This window comes from Passer domesticus, chromosome 19, assembly GCF_036417665.1.
Source record: "Passer domesticus isolate bPasDom1 chromosome 19, bPasDom1.hap1, whole genome shotgun sequence".
Taxonomy (NCBI): Eukaryota; Metazoa; Chordata; class Aves; order Passeriformes; family Passeridae; genus Passer; species Passer domesticus.
This window is the reverse complement of record NC_087492.1, coordinates 9,010,670-9,026,201: the sequence shown is the minus strand read 5'-3', so window position 1 is coordinate 9,026,201 and position 15,532 is coordinate 9,010,670. Positions and strand designations below refer to the sequence as shown.

The window sequence follows — 15,532 nt, the reverse complement described above, 5'->3', positions numbered from 1 at the left end:
GAAAATTCCCGCATAGCAGAGAACCTGAAGAAGTTCCAGGAGACACAGGTCTGTGCAGACCACTGTGGTTCTCAAGTCATATTTCCAAAACACACTCACCAGTGACTTGTCCCTTACAATGCTTTCTCCTAGACCCTGGTGGTTTCCGAGCATCTCGAGGAGATTGAAAAGTTAAAGGCTGGCCAGCGGCATTTGTCAGGGGAACTGAACAAGGTCCAGATGTCACGGAACCAGGTGAGCTGCTGCTGGGAGCAAGTTTTGGGTCTGAGACTGCAGCCCGTACCCTCTGCCCTGCTGGTTGGAAGCTCAGCACTCTTGGCCCTGCTAGATGCATGGACCGTGCTGCCTGCAGAGCCCTGCCAGCCTGGCTGAGCTTGGCCCTGCACTGTCCCCAGTGCTTGGCAAACCACAGCAGGGCTCGAGGGCTTGCGGGTCCCCACTGACCCTCCCTGAGGCTCACTGCCACCACTGCTCTCTCCTAGGACATGACTCTCATCCAGGATCTGCGTGAGGAGGTTGACAAGATAAAGACAACACAGCTCCTCATGGAAGGAGACATAAAGAAGCTTAAGGAGTCTCTTGCCTTAGTGAGCTGTTGGGTCATGTAATCTTTGGGCTCTCATGGGGAACTTCAATGTGGCTCCACAATCAGTTTTTGGTGTCAGGGCCTCAGGCCCAGGTGGAGGACCGTGGGGCTGCCCATGCAGCTAAAGGGCCCACACGCTGGGACAACATGATGGCTGGGCCCTGACTCTACTGTCACTGTCCTTTCCAGATGAAGAAGCTGGAGGAAGACCTTAAAAAGCTGAGGAAGGATACAGCCAAGTGGAAAGAAGAGAGCAGCAAGGAGATCTCTCAGCAAATTGAGTAAGAGGACAGGAGTGGGTTTCATACCCTGGGGGGCTGCAAGGGAGCCCAGATGGTCTGGCTGCATCCTGGTTTGTGGGCACAAGGTGCCCAGCAGCCCTGCAGGGGTAACCCTGCCCTTGCCCCCATCCCGCTGGCCAGGGCTTTGCGGCAGGAGACAAGGCGTGAGCTGCAGAAGATGGGAGAGCAGCAGGAGAGGAGGAATGCCATGCTGGAGCAGATGCTGAATGAGACAGCCGACCAGCTGAATGAGCAGGTGAGGTCCTGGGGGAGCACTCCCACCACTCCTGGCACGGTCCTGTTGCAGCTCCATGCCACATCTTCATGCTCTGTTGTGCTTTGCTGTAATCTTATGGGAGAGCCAAATTGCCCAAATTGGCCTGGACCAGTCAGTGGCATGGACAGTAATTAAAGCCTTGATACAAATGTCCTCTTGACATGGTGGGCTCATGGCCACTGACTGAGTCATGTGTGTTTGCCCCTGAGGAGCAAACAGACCCCCCTTGGGTCAGCACCTTATGTTCTTCCATCCCGGGAGCAGGATCAGGAGCTGAGACAGCAAATGGAAGCCAAGTTTTTGCAGATCCAAAAAGACTATGAGAAACTCAACCTTGCCTCAGGGATGCTCCAGAAGGACTCTCAACAAAAGCAGAAGGATATCACGGTAGGTGGCTGAAACCCCTTTTTGGTCAGAGCATCCCCCAAGACGACTCCATTCAGGGATCACAAGGAATCTCCTGCTGACCTCCTCACAGCACTGTGCTGGTCCCAAGTGCATTCCCTTGAGGTTTTTGGGCAGGGGGAGAGGGGTGTGCTTCTACATCCTGCAGTGTGCCACCACCTTACTGTGGTGTGATGAGTTCCTTTCTGTGCTGAAAGATGCTGTTCCAGTCTCTGGAGAAGCTGCAGAAGGAGAAGGCAGATCAGCAGGACATGCTGGCAGCAATGGACATGGTACAGTCTAGAGGGGCCTCTGTACCAGCCCAGGGGCTCCCGGGCAGGGTGACAAATGCCCCTTGCCCTTGGGGGTTGGGGGCCAGAACTGGTGTGGGGAGGGAGAATTTCCTGAGTTCAGGGGTTCCCTCACCCTCCAGATGGTGGGACCAAGCTCACCAGGCTGACGGGGCAAATGGGGCCACAGCAGCCTGAAAGGGCCATGCTAGCCTGGGGGAAGCACTCCTCCCTCTCCCCTCACACACGCTGGCCCTGCCTGTCCTTCCTCATCCCTTTCCCCACCGCTCTCCTGCTCTTCCCCTCTGCTAGAAGGCGGACAAAGCTGCCTTGGGCAGCAAAGTCAATTGCAGCCAATTTGAAGAGAACATGGAGGAGCTGGATGAGAGGATGGAGGAGTTGCAGAGCCAGATTTCAGGCCAGGAGCAGCACTGGAATAAGATGCAGCAGCAGATCAGTGATGCAATGGAAGAGAAGGTGAGGGGTACCTGGTCCCCACCTTGAGGAACTGGCACCTTTGGGACTTGGCAGCCTGAGACAGCATCCCTCTGAGGATCCCCCTCCAGGCTTTTCCCGGGAGAGCTCCATGTCACCTCCTGGGGCAGCTGGCTGAGGCTGTGCACCTGTTCACAGCTGGATCGCCTGGAGCTGAAGACGTTCTGCAAACACCTGGAGGACTCCTGGAACAGGAACATGGAAGAGCTCGAGAATAGGCTGTCGCGTGAAAATGCTGCTGGGTATAAGAAGTGAGTGTGATGGAGACACTGATGGCTTTGGGGACAGTGATGATCCTATTCCCTCCAGCTCTCCCACACACTACCCCTCTGGTCCCCTGCCACGGCACCAATTCTGCTGCTAAATGAACCTCAGGGAAGCTGATGAAGCCGCTGCACCTTATCCTTCCACCAGCAGCAGGTTGCACACAGGCAAGGAAGAACAAGGAGAGGGCACCTGCAGGACAGAGCCTTCCCAAAGCAAAATGGGGCCGTGGGTGCAAAGGCTCCCAGAAGCCAGGCTGGGAGAGGGCAACTGCTCCTCCCAGGCAGGGCTGTGACACGCCGTGTCCCAGAGCTGGATCATGCCCTGCCCTCCTGCCATGCACACAGGGGACTTTGGTGCCCGAGAGGGGCTGCAAGCGCTGCAGGGGCTGCTTGGGATGGTGACATGGGTGCCTGTGGCCTTCCCCTGGCCTCAGCCAGCACCTTGGGGATGGGGAGAAAGAGGCTCAAGAGCCCACGGTTCAGCCTGCAAACGCCGTGACCCTGTGCCGTGAGCTGCCCAGCGCCTGGCTGCTGCCCGCCAGCTGCTGCCTGTGTGCTGCAGGGCTGTGGCCCCAGGAGCTCAGCCAGCCCTCTTCCCTCACCCTCCTCAGGCAGCTGCCAGTGCCTTTCACGTGCCTGTCCTGTGACCGCATGCTCACCGTGCAGGTTCCTGGCCAGTGAGTAGCACCAGGGCATGGGGGCAGCGGGGCTGGCATGGGGGAGATGGGTGCCAGCAGTGACCCTGCTGGGCACAGGGGTGCCAGTGTCTGCTGGGGAGGGGCTGATGTGGGGGCCCCCTCTGCAGCCCTGCCCATCAGCAGGGGCTGTGGGCACTCATCCCAAGGGCTACAGGCAGCGGGATGCCATGGGGTACAATCCCATGGGTTTGTGGGTGCCGCCTCCAACAGGAACAGGTTGTTGGTCCCCTGTCACACCCCTATGACTCCTGCCCTCCCCAGGTCATCCGAGACACTGCCTTATTTGCAGCCAATGCCCCCCAGCAAGGAGCCACAGCACAGCCAAAGGTAAGGGCCCTGAGGACACATCTCTGGCTCCTGGGGTGCAGCATAGCCCTGCCACAGCAAGGAGGGCTCTGCACCTGGCCTGGGGCAGAGGAGCCTGGCGGGGCTGGGCAGAGCTGGGGAGCAGAAGGCAGCTGTGGAGGGCCAGTGCTTGCCCCACGTCTGAGGGGTTTTGCATTCCTTGCCCTGCCCTGCCCTGTCTCACCCACATCTCTGTCCCAAGGTTGCTGAAAGCACATCTGATGAGCTGTGTCTGTTTTCAATTTGAGCTCAAGCTTGGTGGGGAGTTGTGTGCTTCCTGTGAAAGGAGTTCCCAAAACCAAGCCCTGCAGCTGGGACAGGCCAGCTCCTGCCAGCTGGTGTCCTGTGCACAGGGACCTGCCACGGCCATGGCCAGCACACCTGGCTGTGGGGACAGAGCCAGCAGATCCAGCCGGGTGGATGGGCTTGGGGCTCCTGCAGCTGGTGGACAGGAGCTGGCAGGGACATGTCCCTGCAGGCAGCACTGCCCGTCCCCTCCCTGGCACAGCAGGGTGGTGCCCAGGGTGCCACAGGGCTGGGCACTGAGGATCCTCTGCCCCATCCCACAGGAGGCAGTTGGTCAATGGCAGGGTCCCCCGTGTGCCGCAGAGCTCTGGGGACCATCAGAGCCGCTGCTCCACCATGCAGAACATCAAGGCTTCTCCATATACAAGTGCAGAGCTGCAGCGTTTCCTGGTACTCCACAACAAGGTAGGCATGATGAAGGTGGGGACACAGAATGGCGACTGAGGCTTGATGGCATTGCTGACTATCCAGCGGCAATCTGTGCCTTCAGTTCCCAGGGAGACCTGGGTTGGGAGGTTCATTGGGGGATGCTGGATTGGGCCCTGCATTGCAGCCAGCTGCCCTCTCCTCCTCAGCCCAGTGTGACCCTGCTGCAGCCCAGTGACGGACACATCTCCAGGAGCCGTAATGACCAGCATCGTATGGCAATCAGGACAGAGGACGCATCAGGTATGGCCCCGTTAGGGCATGGGGGATAATGAACAGGGGGCTGATTATCTGCTGGGTACGGGCTGTAGAATGAATAAGGCTCTGTGTGCAGATCTGGCTAATGTGGCATGGGTATTTTGCGTCTGGGGTAAGAAGGAAGGGGCAGAATGGATTGGGAGGACTGGTACATGGGGTAACTGAGCTTGGAGCTGGAGTGAGGTGGGAAAATGGCCATGGCCAGTGTGGGACAAGTGCTTGAGTTCTGGTGGGTGGGGCCAGCACCTGTGGCAGCTCACCCTCACTTCACCCCCAGGCCCTGCCGCCTCACGAGAGCACCAGCCACGAACAGCTCCCCGACAGGTCTCACGGGCCCCAGGGCTCGACCAGCCTCTCCAGTCCTGCCGGACATCAACAGCCCCCAGCCACATGGACAGGACTCATCACCCAGTCCTCGACCTGGGACATCTTGTCCGAAGCGAGAAACGCCTGTAACAACAGTCATCAGAAAGATGATATTTTAGTTGTATTAAATTAGTATATAATTAGTTAAGTAGCGTTAAGTTATCTTGTTAATAAAAACCTTTAAAATTACAGGCCGGGCCTTGTCTCACCAGCCTCTCTCTTCCCCGCTCTCCCTGGTGCCCCTTCAGCTCCTTGCCCCTGCTGTGGCTCTGCCTCCGGGCCAGCCCTGCTGCTGCTGCTGGTCAGGGCAGAGAGTCTCCGTGGGTGAAGCCCAACAGCAGTTAGAATGCAAAGTAATGAAGAGAATGATGGCATTGAGAATGGATGACCATTGATTCCTTTGTTTGCAAAAAACAGATAACTAAGTCAAAATTTTTTCTGTGTGTGTGGCTCGAACTATCCGCACCACTCGTCCTGAGAAGAATAAAGTAACGCCCAACTTGCCAAAACTAAAAGGATAGTCTTTGAGGATTTCATTTATCCTGGTTTTGGTGACAGTTGCTAATGGCCCAGGTGGAACTTTCCTCCTTCTTTTGCTCCATGGATTCATGGGATCGAGAGGACTCCGGTGCACTCCAAAGATTTTTCCGGAAGATCCTCTGATGCCCTAATCCAGTGGGTTCAAGGCAAAGAGCCCTGGGATTTTAGGAAGGTCGTTCAGACACACTGTTAACTCCAGGTGGAGGAATTGTGGTAATGGCAAAAGTGGGGGAAGAGGCTGAGAGAGGGCATGCTCAGAATGTTCAGCAGGGAATGCTGGACAAGTATTTCCCGCCTGCACATCCCTGGTGGGAGGAGGGGGAAAACACTGTCACTGTGTTGGTGTGCACCAATGGAATTCCAGGGAAATCAAGACACTGGAACCAGTAAGGATTCGGTTGGAGCCTGATGGAAGACTGGTCAGGCAGAACAATTATTCTTTGAAGTTAGAAGGTAGAAGAGGGTTAGAAGAATGAATTGCTAAATTTTGGAAGATGGGTCACTAAGGGAATGTGAGTCACAATATAGGACTCCTCTCCTGCCAGTAAAGGAAGCACACACTAAGGAACACAGGCCAGTACAAGATGTCAGAGCTGTCAAGGAAATAGTGTGAGACTGGTGTGAGACCCAGTGGTAGCAAGTCCTTATACACTCTTCACCTCAGTTAAGGAAACTGATGAGTCCACTGTTGTGGATGTTAAGGATGATTCTTTCTGCATTGCCCTTGAAACTGAAAGTCAACTCGAATGGAAAGTTCCTTGACGGGCCATGAAAACCAATTGAGGTGCACTGTTCTTCCTCCAGGGTTCAAAAATCACCCCACATTATTTGAGAAATGTCTCAATTTGAGACAAGTTAGGAGGAAACATCTCCTCTAAAGAAAACAGGTTTCAGCACGCCCTCCCTCCCACAGCAAGGAATTTTTTTGGAGGAAAGTGAAAAAAGCTGTTTATTTAACACACAGAGTGGAGGCAGGCATGGGAAAAAGAATGAATAACGTTAGATATTCAAGCCTTCTCATTGTGGGGTAGGCTGGTGGATTCAGAGCTCTTTCTGTAGGCGTGGCTCGGCTCCTCCCGAGTCCAGAGCCGAGATGTGCATCCCAGGGCCTCCCCTGCGGGCCAAGGCACAGGGCTGCCGGCGATGTTCTGGTGCTTCAGACCAGGGAAAAGCAAAAACCGTTCCAGGAGAAGAAGCCACAGTCCTGGAAAGACTTCTGCCATTGTCAAAGAAACGAGAAGCCAGCTGAAAGCCGAGATGTACTCCCTCTGTCTGTGCTGCACAACACAGCTGAGGGAGCCTGGGGCAGGATGTTGGAAAACCACACCAAAAGAATTTCACTGGCTTTGCACCCCTCTCTCAGACCCAGCTTAAAGTTACAGGACCCATGTCTGGGCATAAAGCAGACAATAGGAGACACAGTATCATGCTGTCACCCTGTCATGGTTTGACTCTGCCACAGTGCCAGTGCCTCCATGAATATACACTTTCTCTGGTGGCTTCTGTGAGATGTGATCAGGAACAGAGCAAAGCAGGCTCCAACTCAGGAATAAAGGAAACAAAATTTATTAATTACATCATCTAAAAAGGAACAAACACAAAACTAAGAATGAAAACCCTCCAAATACATTCCTCCTCCTCCCCTCCATTTTCTCCACAGAATGAAATAACACCATAGATTTCCAGGCCATCACCATCTCTCACATAATCAGTCCATCATCACCCCTCAAATAATCAACCCTCAAATCCATCAGGGAGAGAGGAGTCCCCCCTTGCACCATAGGCTTCCCCCAGAAACACAATTGAAACCTCTTGTGTTTCCGTGTCACTCGTGGCACCACCCAGAGAACATCGGCCCTCGTGACTTCTTCCCTCCATGTCCAGTGCTCTCACCACTGCACATGGGCCAGGACTGCTTTTAGGGTTCCCCGTTTAAGGATGCTCCACTCAGTTCCAAAAGCAGCAGTCTCTCAAATTCAGGACACCAGCCCCCCCCAAATTTAAACCCCTGGGGCCGAGCGGCCTCATGAACAGAGATCTTCCCCTCCTGGAGACAGAGGGCATCCCACACCCTCCTCAGCCGTCTCTGTTCACGCCACTGCTTCACTCTTGACTCCAAGGCATTGCCTCCCCCTAAATACAGTCTCTGAGTCACAGGAAGAACATGGGTCTGTCCATGGCCATACAAGAAAGAGTCCAGCTCAAGGCCAATCCATCATCTCTTCCCACCTAGGATTCTTCTCACCTCTTCTGACATCTCTCACATGCACCAACTTTCCTCATACTTGCCCATTTCTTCATACTTCATCTTTCTCTCCTCATTCTGATTTAGGAGGATCAGTATTTGTAAGGTGTCCCTTATTTTACAAAGGGGTTAAAATCTGGGCCTCTGCCTGCCCAGAACTCCCACAGCTGCCGGGCACCTTCTCTCGCCGCATCCCCCACTTCTGGCCGGCCGTGCTGCCAGTCCATGATACCGAATTCCAAGGCAGCACAGGCACTGGCTCGCTCTCTCTCTGTCTCCCGTGGGGTAGGAGGGGGGCCCGATGCTTCTCAGTCTCCTCCACCCTTCCATCTTGCAAGGCCTTCACTCCCCTCCTCTGCCCGAGGCTCCGGCCTACCTCACCCGGCCGCATGGCTTCCCTCCCCCAGCCAGCCCCGGCTGGGCAGGGGAGCTCTGAGCTCCTTTACAGACTGAAACTAAGAGAGAGTTCTCCTGGCAGTTCTTGCTTTTAACCCCCTGTGTTCTCAGAGGTGGTCCATACCTTCGGTGGCCAAACCAGGTGCCAATATTCAAATCCAAGCACTGATTGGTTTGACCACAACCTCCCAAAAAACTCACTTCCGTCTTAACCCACGACACACCCCAAGACAAAAACCAATTGACAAAAGAATTGGAGGTACGGTGTTGCGCTTTGAATTTATCTTATTGATTCCTTTTTAAGTGCGTCGTTCTGTCCTCGTGCCCTCATGTTCTCCCTGAGATGGTTTACTCCTGGGTTTTACCCTCCCTCAAAGCTGCCCCTCATGTCATTCTCCACCCCTTGTTCCAGCTCTTTCCCTGCCTGTCAAGGCAACCGAGCCCCTTCTTCCTGAACCTTCTCTGCCCCTTAACTCTCGGGCCAATCCCTGTTCGCAACATCCCTTTGGAATCCCCCTACTCCTGGAAGCCCCATTGGCGCATGTGAGCCATCCTCTGCACCCTCCTACCCCAACTGGCCCCAGATGCTTGATGTAATCCCCTCACTCCTCCCCTGAGGATTCCCTATTGGTTTGCTGTCTGTATCCACCCCCTGATTTGTATCTGTACAAAGCCCCTTGCACAGGAGTGCCTGGGGCTCTTTGTGTGAGCTCCTTTCACCTGGAATAAGCTGTTCCTTGTGGAACATCTAGACAGACAGCTTTCTCCTCTGCCTGGTTCCTGATGTGGCTTCTATCTGGCATCTTAGAGCAAGTGGCTGTAAAGGTTCTGTCTCTGGTAAATCCCCATACCCAGGCAGTTCCCTATTGCTGGTGGGGTGCTGGAGTTCTAAGAGCTGGCCAGGGCTCTGGAAGTCACTTCAGAATGGGAAAAGGAGAATGAAGATACCCCTTTGATGCAGTATGCAGGTGATACTTTAATTGCTAATGGAACTCAAGCTGGATGCATTGAAATGACTCTTAAGTTTCCTGAACATTCTGAGACTAGCCAGTTACAGGGTATCCAAGAAGAAGGCCCAAAGTGTCAAAGAAGTGCCCTAATGCCAAATCTACCTGAGGCTCATTTCCCAGGGACAGCAAAGCCTTGCAACCAAAAGGGTGGAGGGGATTTGTGAAACTCCAGAGCCAAGGTCTGTTTGCAAGTTAGGAATATTTCTAGGAATGGGTGGTTGGTGTGGGCTCAGGATTTTTAATTCTGGCCTATGGGTAAGACCTTTATATGAGACCCTGAGAATCGCCCAAGGAGGTGCTACACCAAGGAGGTGCTACAGTGGACCCCAGAATGCCAGAGGCTTTCAGAGACCCCAAGAGAGCTCTAATGCCAGCCCAGCACAGGCATTACCTGACTTGAGCAAGCCTCTTGAGCAGATTGTTCATGAGCACTGACGTGTTGCACTACGGGTGTTAGCTCAGAGGTTATGCACATGGAAAAGGGCCATAAGATATTTTTCCAAACAAGTGGACAGTGTAAGTTAAGGGATGTCCCTTAACTGCCTTTGACTTGGAGCAGGAGCTGCGCTTTAATCCAAGAAGCCCCGAATGGACCATGGGCCAGATAACGACTGCTCATGTTCCCCCCTTGGTCCTCTCTGTTCTAGAACACAAAGGAGGCCACTGGTGACCCCCAAGTCGAATGCTGAAGTATCAAGTTGTCTTGTTGGAGCAGGATGATGGGGAACTGCAAACAACTCCTTTGCCTTGCACCCAGCCACGTTCCTGGAATCTGTACCAGAAAGTCAAGAAGCCTCACAACATGCCTGTGTTCCAACGACTGAGCAGCTTCACTCCAGCAGAGGAGATCCTCTGGTAGAAGATCCGGCCTGGGAATTGTCCACAGGTGGGAGCAGCTTTGTGAGCAAAGGAAAGCAGAAGTTTGGCTGTGCAGTAGGGCCCAATCCAAGCCGTCCCATTACCTCTTACCACCTCTGCACACAAGGCTGAGCTGCTCAGTCTATGGCAGCCTGGAATTGTCTCAGGGGAAGAATGGGAACACATGGGCTAATGCTAACCGTGCCTTTGGAGCAGTACCTGCCCACGGAGCTCTCTGGAACAAAGGAGGGCTCCTTTCAGCACAAGGATCCTCTGTCAAAGGTGGAGACATTACCAGACAATTACTAGAAAGTGTTCAGGCACCAGCCCAAGAAGCTCTCATGCATTGTAAAGCTCATCCATTAAGAAATACATCAGTTAGTGTAGGAAACCGACTGGCAGATAAAGCTGCTGAAGGGCTGGCAGAGAAAAGCATCCCAATAGTTGCTGCAACAAAATGTGTGACCTTTCTAATGTAACCCCAGAATAACAAGCCCAAGATAAAATGCTGGCAAAATAGAATGGCCCTGGATCTAAAATAGTATAAGTTTTGCCAAAAAGTTTTACTAAGTAGTTTAATAGGAATTATTGCATTTTAGTGTCTTAAGTCTTTCTAAATATCCAATGACTTAAGAGGAAGTAGTCCTAAAAGAAATAAGGTCTCTTATAAAGGGGGGATGTGTTGGAAATGATATAACTTTCTAATTTGAGATTCCTATTATTTGTTTTCATTAAGTCTGTTAATAACGGTTTCACTTAATCATAAGCAGTGCAGTTTTCCACAGGAGCATGTAGCAAGACTTTATACAAACTGCTGTTAGTGGAACACTATTTGGGAAAATTACTGAACTTTTAAGTTTTGCTAGATAACCTTGACATGATTCAGTGAACAAAGATTGGGGTAGAGAAATGGGGCTAAGAACTGGACACCAGGAATGCAGAATTTGTAGAGTGTGAGGACAAGGTGTGGAAACCAGAGGTAAAGAAGAAATGAACAAGGAGAATTCTGCTCTTACTGTCGTGAAAACAATATCTGGAAAAAAACTATACATAATAAAAAGACTGAAAAGTGGACCAATTAACATTGTTATCACAACCAGAAAGAAATAAATGCTTTAATTTTCATATTAGGGATTTTTTTCATATTAGGGATTAGGCATTCTTTACTGCAAAGCCAGATGTATGGGGGATGGCTGCACAGAGAGTACATGCTGTGTACAGGAAAAGCCCCTGTTGAAATACTGTATTTGTCATCATATTCATAACTATTCTCAGAAGAAACACACATATGGCAATAATTTCCCCCAAGACATGAATATACATTCCTCCCCTCAGCACATGCACTCTTCTGCCCTGGGAGTCTCCATGGCAGTCTCGGGTGGTCGGTGAACCCACAGTCATACCTGACCACGTGGTGAAATGGTGCTTCTTTGCAAATGAGGAGAAAAGTTGGTATAGCTGGCCGGGTATTTAATTAGTGAAAGCTTAGATCGATGGGCTGTAGATTGACTCCCCTCCTTGGTAAAAGTTTATCCTGCTTTTGATGGTGTGGTTCCATGGACTTGGCAAAATGAGCATAGTGTGGAGCCTGCCAGGAGCAAGCAATTGTTCATCTGGCAGCAGCATGAGAATTGAGAAATCAATAACAAATGGATGATAGGAGATTAATGAATGAAGAGAAATATGTAATTCATAGGCAATGACCATTAATTTGTTTGCTGAAAATACATAGTGAAAAGTTTAGAGAGTGGGTGTGCATTCTGAGTGGAGCTACTCCCACGTACCCCAGTGCTGGGAATAAAGTAATGCCTGATAACTAATAGTAAAAATTGTGTAGGACACTTTGATTTATCCCAGTGTTTTCAGATGCAGTGGGGAAAGGCTCACCGTGTCTTTCAGGAAGGTTTTTATTTACCTAATAGAAGAAAAATGTTATTTCTCGGACAACAATTGTCCCAGAGTTTACTCTCTGCTGATGAGACGTCTCTGGTGGAGCACGGGGTTCCCAGTCCTGTCCAGCTACTTGAGGGCTGTCGAAGTCTCCCGGGGTTGGAGTGGCTGGAGGAGCCCTGGTGCCCTGGAGACGTGTCGGGGGGCCGTGCCTGGCCGGTGATGCCGAGAGGTGGCAGGGCCTGGGGGAGAGGCAAGGCTGAGCCCCCAGGCCCCGGGGCTGCCCCGTCTGGGTCAGCTCAGCCAGCTCAGAACGGGGCAGCAGGAGGGTCACCTGCTTGGCCAGAGACCCGCAGGGAGCAGGTGCAGACCCAGCAGACAGCCAGTCTCTTGTCCCCCTGCTCCCCGTGCCCTGACAGGGCCACACCTGGCTCATCCAGTGTCCTGGTCACCACAGGAAGCTGGTCATTGCGGCCCCTCGGCATGTGTCCACCCCTGCCGAGCAGCTGGGTCACTCTGGGCTGGGAAGGAGAGAGCAGCTGGCTGAAAGGCAGGGTCCAGTCCAGCATTCCCTAGCAACCCTCCCAAAGCAGCTGTGCCCGAGGAAACTGAAGGCACAAATTCACCCAGGATCCTCAGCATTGCCCGGCCCGCCCCCAGTACACGTGCCATGTCCTCACCTGCATCATCCCTACCTTATTGGGGCGGGTCACGAGTCCCTGCAGAAATGCACTGGTACGGGGAGTGCTGAACAGCTGGCAGTTTGAAACTGCTGCTGTGATGGTCCCCAGAGCTCTGTGGCACATGGGAGCCACCGCCACGGACCACTGGCCTCCTGTGGGATGGGGCAGAGGATCCTCAGTGCCCAGCCCTGTGGCACCCTGGGCACCACCCTGCTGTGCCACGGAGGGGACTGGCAGTGCTGCCTGCAGGGGCATGTCCCTGCCAGCTCCTGTCCACCTGCTGCAGGAGCCCCAAGCCCATCCACCCGGCTGGATCTGCTGGCTCTGTCCCCACGGCCAGGTGTGCTGGCCATGGCCGTGGCAGGTCCCTGTGCACAGGACACCAGCTGGCAGGAGCTGGTCTGTCCCAGCTGCAGGGCTTGGTTTTGGGAACTCCTTTCACAGGAAGCACACAACTCCCCACCAAGCTTGAGCTCAAATTGAAAACAGACACAGCTCATCAGATGTGCTTTCAGCAACCTTGGGACAGAGATGTGGGTGAGACAGGGCAGGGCAAGGCAGGGAATGCAAAACCCCCCAGACGTGGGGCAAGCACTGGCCCTCCACAGCTGCCTTCTGCTCCCCAGCTCTGCCCAGCCCCGCCAGGCTCCTCTGCCCCAGCCCAGGTGCAGAGCCCTCCTTGCTGTGGCAGGGCTACGCTGCACCCCAGGAGCCAGGGATGTGTCCTCAGGTGTTGTATTGTGTTTATTGGGTATGGTTTTGTTGAGCTGTACATTTGGTTTGCCCCATGTACCCCTACAGTTACTATGGTTCTACCCTGATCCCCTCTCTCCTTTTGATGGCCCATTTGTCTAGTATCTCTCCTCCCCATATCCCCTGGCAACCTATGTATCCATCCCTTGTTCCCTCCCTGGTGCCCTGTCCGTCACTCGATGGCCCAGCCTTCCCATCTAGAATCTTCCACCCAGGGCATCAAGTGATTGGTTCAGGGACCAAGGCCCCTCCCTATGCTCTCTCCTATTGGTTTTCCCATTGTGTCTGTCACCCACACCTGACATCCCTCTGTTTCCCCATTGGTTGTTCACCCCTCTTTAAAAACTATTGGCAAGCCCCAGTTCGGGGTTTCAGTTGGTAGAATTCCCTGGTGACAATAAACCGGACTCAGCTACCTCTGAAGTCCGTCTCTTTACTCCTGCGGGTTGCAGCTCTCTTTCGCTACTGCGGGTCCTCATCATCCCAAGGCTGAAAGCCTTAGGCGGTCTCCAAACCCGACCTGGGAACAGGGGAGTGCCCCAGCGCTGCAGGCAGTACTGGCCGCAGCCTGCTGGGATTTGGCTTGAGGCCAGCCGCCGCTGCACTCAGGGCCCATACCTTTGGCTGTGCTGTGGCTCCTTGTTGGGGGGCATTGGCTGCAAATACGGCAGTGTCTCGGGGTACCTGGGGAGGGCAGGAGTCACAGGGGTGTGACAGGGGACCAAGAACCTGTTCCTGTTGGAGGCGGCACCCACAAACCCATGGGATTGTACCCCATGGCATCCCGCTGCCTGTAGCCCTTGGGATGAGTGCCCACAGCCCCTGCTGATGGGCAGGGCTGCAGAGGGGGCTCCCCACATCGGCACCTCCCCAGCAGACACGGGCACCCCTGTGCCCAGCAGGGTCACTGCTGGCACCCATCTCCCCCATGCCAGCCCCGCTGCCCCCGTGCCCTGGTGCTACTCACTGGCCAGGAACCTGCACAGTGAGCATGCGGTCACAGGACAGGCACGTGAAAGGCACTGGCAGCTGCCTGAGGAGGGTGAGGGAAGAGGGCTGGCTGAGCTCCTGGGGCCACAGCCCTGCAGCACACAGGCAGCAGCTGGCGGGCAGCAGCCAGGCGCTGGGCAGCTCACGGCACAGGGTCACGGCGTTTGCAGGCTGAACCGTGGGCTCTTGAGCCTCTTTCTCCCCATCCCCAAGGTGCTGGCTGAGGCCAGGGGAAGGCCACAGGAACCCATGTCACCATCCCAAGCAGCCCCTGCAGCGCTTGCAGCCCCTCTCGGGCACCAAAGTCCCCTGTGTGCATGGCAGGAGGGCAGGGCATGATCCAGCTCTGGGACACGGCGTGTCACAGCCCTGCCTGGGAGGAGCAGTTGCCCTCTCCCAGCCTGGCTTCTGGGAGCCTTTGCACCCACAGCCCCATTTTGCTTTGGGAGGGCTCTGTCCTGCAGGTGCCCTCTCCTTGTTCTTCCTTGCCTGTGTGCAACCTGCTGCTGGTGGAAGGAGAAGGTGCAGCTGCTTCATCAGCTTCCCTGAGGTTCATTTAGCAGTGGAATTGGTGCCGTGGCAGGGGACCAGAGGGGCAGTGTGTGGGAGAGCTGGAGGGAATGGGATCATCGCTGTCCCCAAAAAGCCATCAGTGTCTCCATCACACTCACTTCTTAATCCCAGCGGCGTTTTCACGCCTCAACCTATTCTCGAGAGCCTCCATGTTCCTGTTCCAGGAGCCAGCTGGAAAGGACTCGACCAGCCTCTCCAGCCACACCGGACATCAACAGCCCCCAGCCCGATGGACAGGACTCAGCACCCAGTGCTCGATCTCCCACATCTGGTCAGAAGCAAGAAACGCCGGAGACAGCAGTCATCAGAATGATGACTTTTTAGTTTTATTAAGTTAGTTAATAATTAGCGTTCAGTTATTTAGTTAATAAAAACCCTTAAAATTCCAGGCCGGGCCTTGTCTCACCAGCCTCTCTCCTCCCCGCTCTCCCTGGGGCTCCGTCAGCTCCTTGCCCCTGCTGTGGCTCTGCCTCCGGGCTGAGCAGGTCGAGCCCGGGCCAGCCCTGAGGCTGCTGCTGCTCCCGTGGCGGCTGCGGGGCAGCTCCGAGGCTCCGGGCCCGCTGCGGCAGCAGGAGCAGCGCTGCAGAGCCCGCGGCCCTGAGGGGCTGGCAAGCCA

At 54.2% G+C, this 15,532-nt stretch overlaps 1 protein-coding gene and 1 long non-coding RNA gene across 2 annotated transcripts in view; one reads left to right on the top strand and one right to left on the bottom strand.

Moving 5' to 3' along the window:
* Nucleotides 1-15,532, bottom strand: part of LOC135283841 (glutamine-rich protein 2-like) — a 63,564-nt gene that overhangs the window by 25,579 nt on the left and 22,453 nt on the right. The gene's annotated exons all lie outside the window — the stretch shown is intronic.
* Nucleotides 609-2,450, top strand: LOC135283597 (uncharacterized). Its single transcript, XR_010349304.1, has 3 exons — nucleotides 609-867; nucleotides 1,009-1,821; nucleotides 2,131-2,450. It is a non-coding gene; the product is annotated as an uncharacterized LOC135283597 (long non-coding RNA).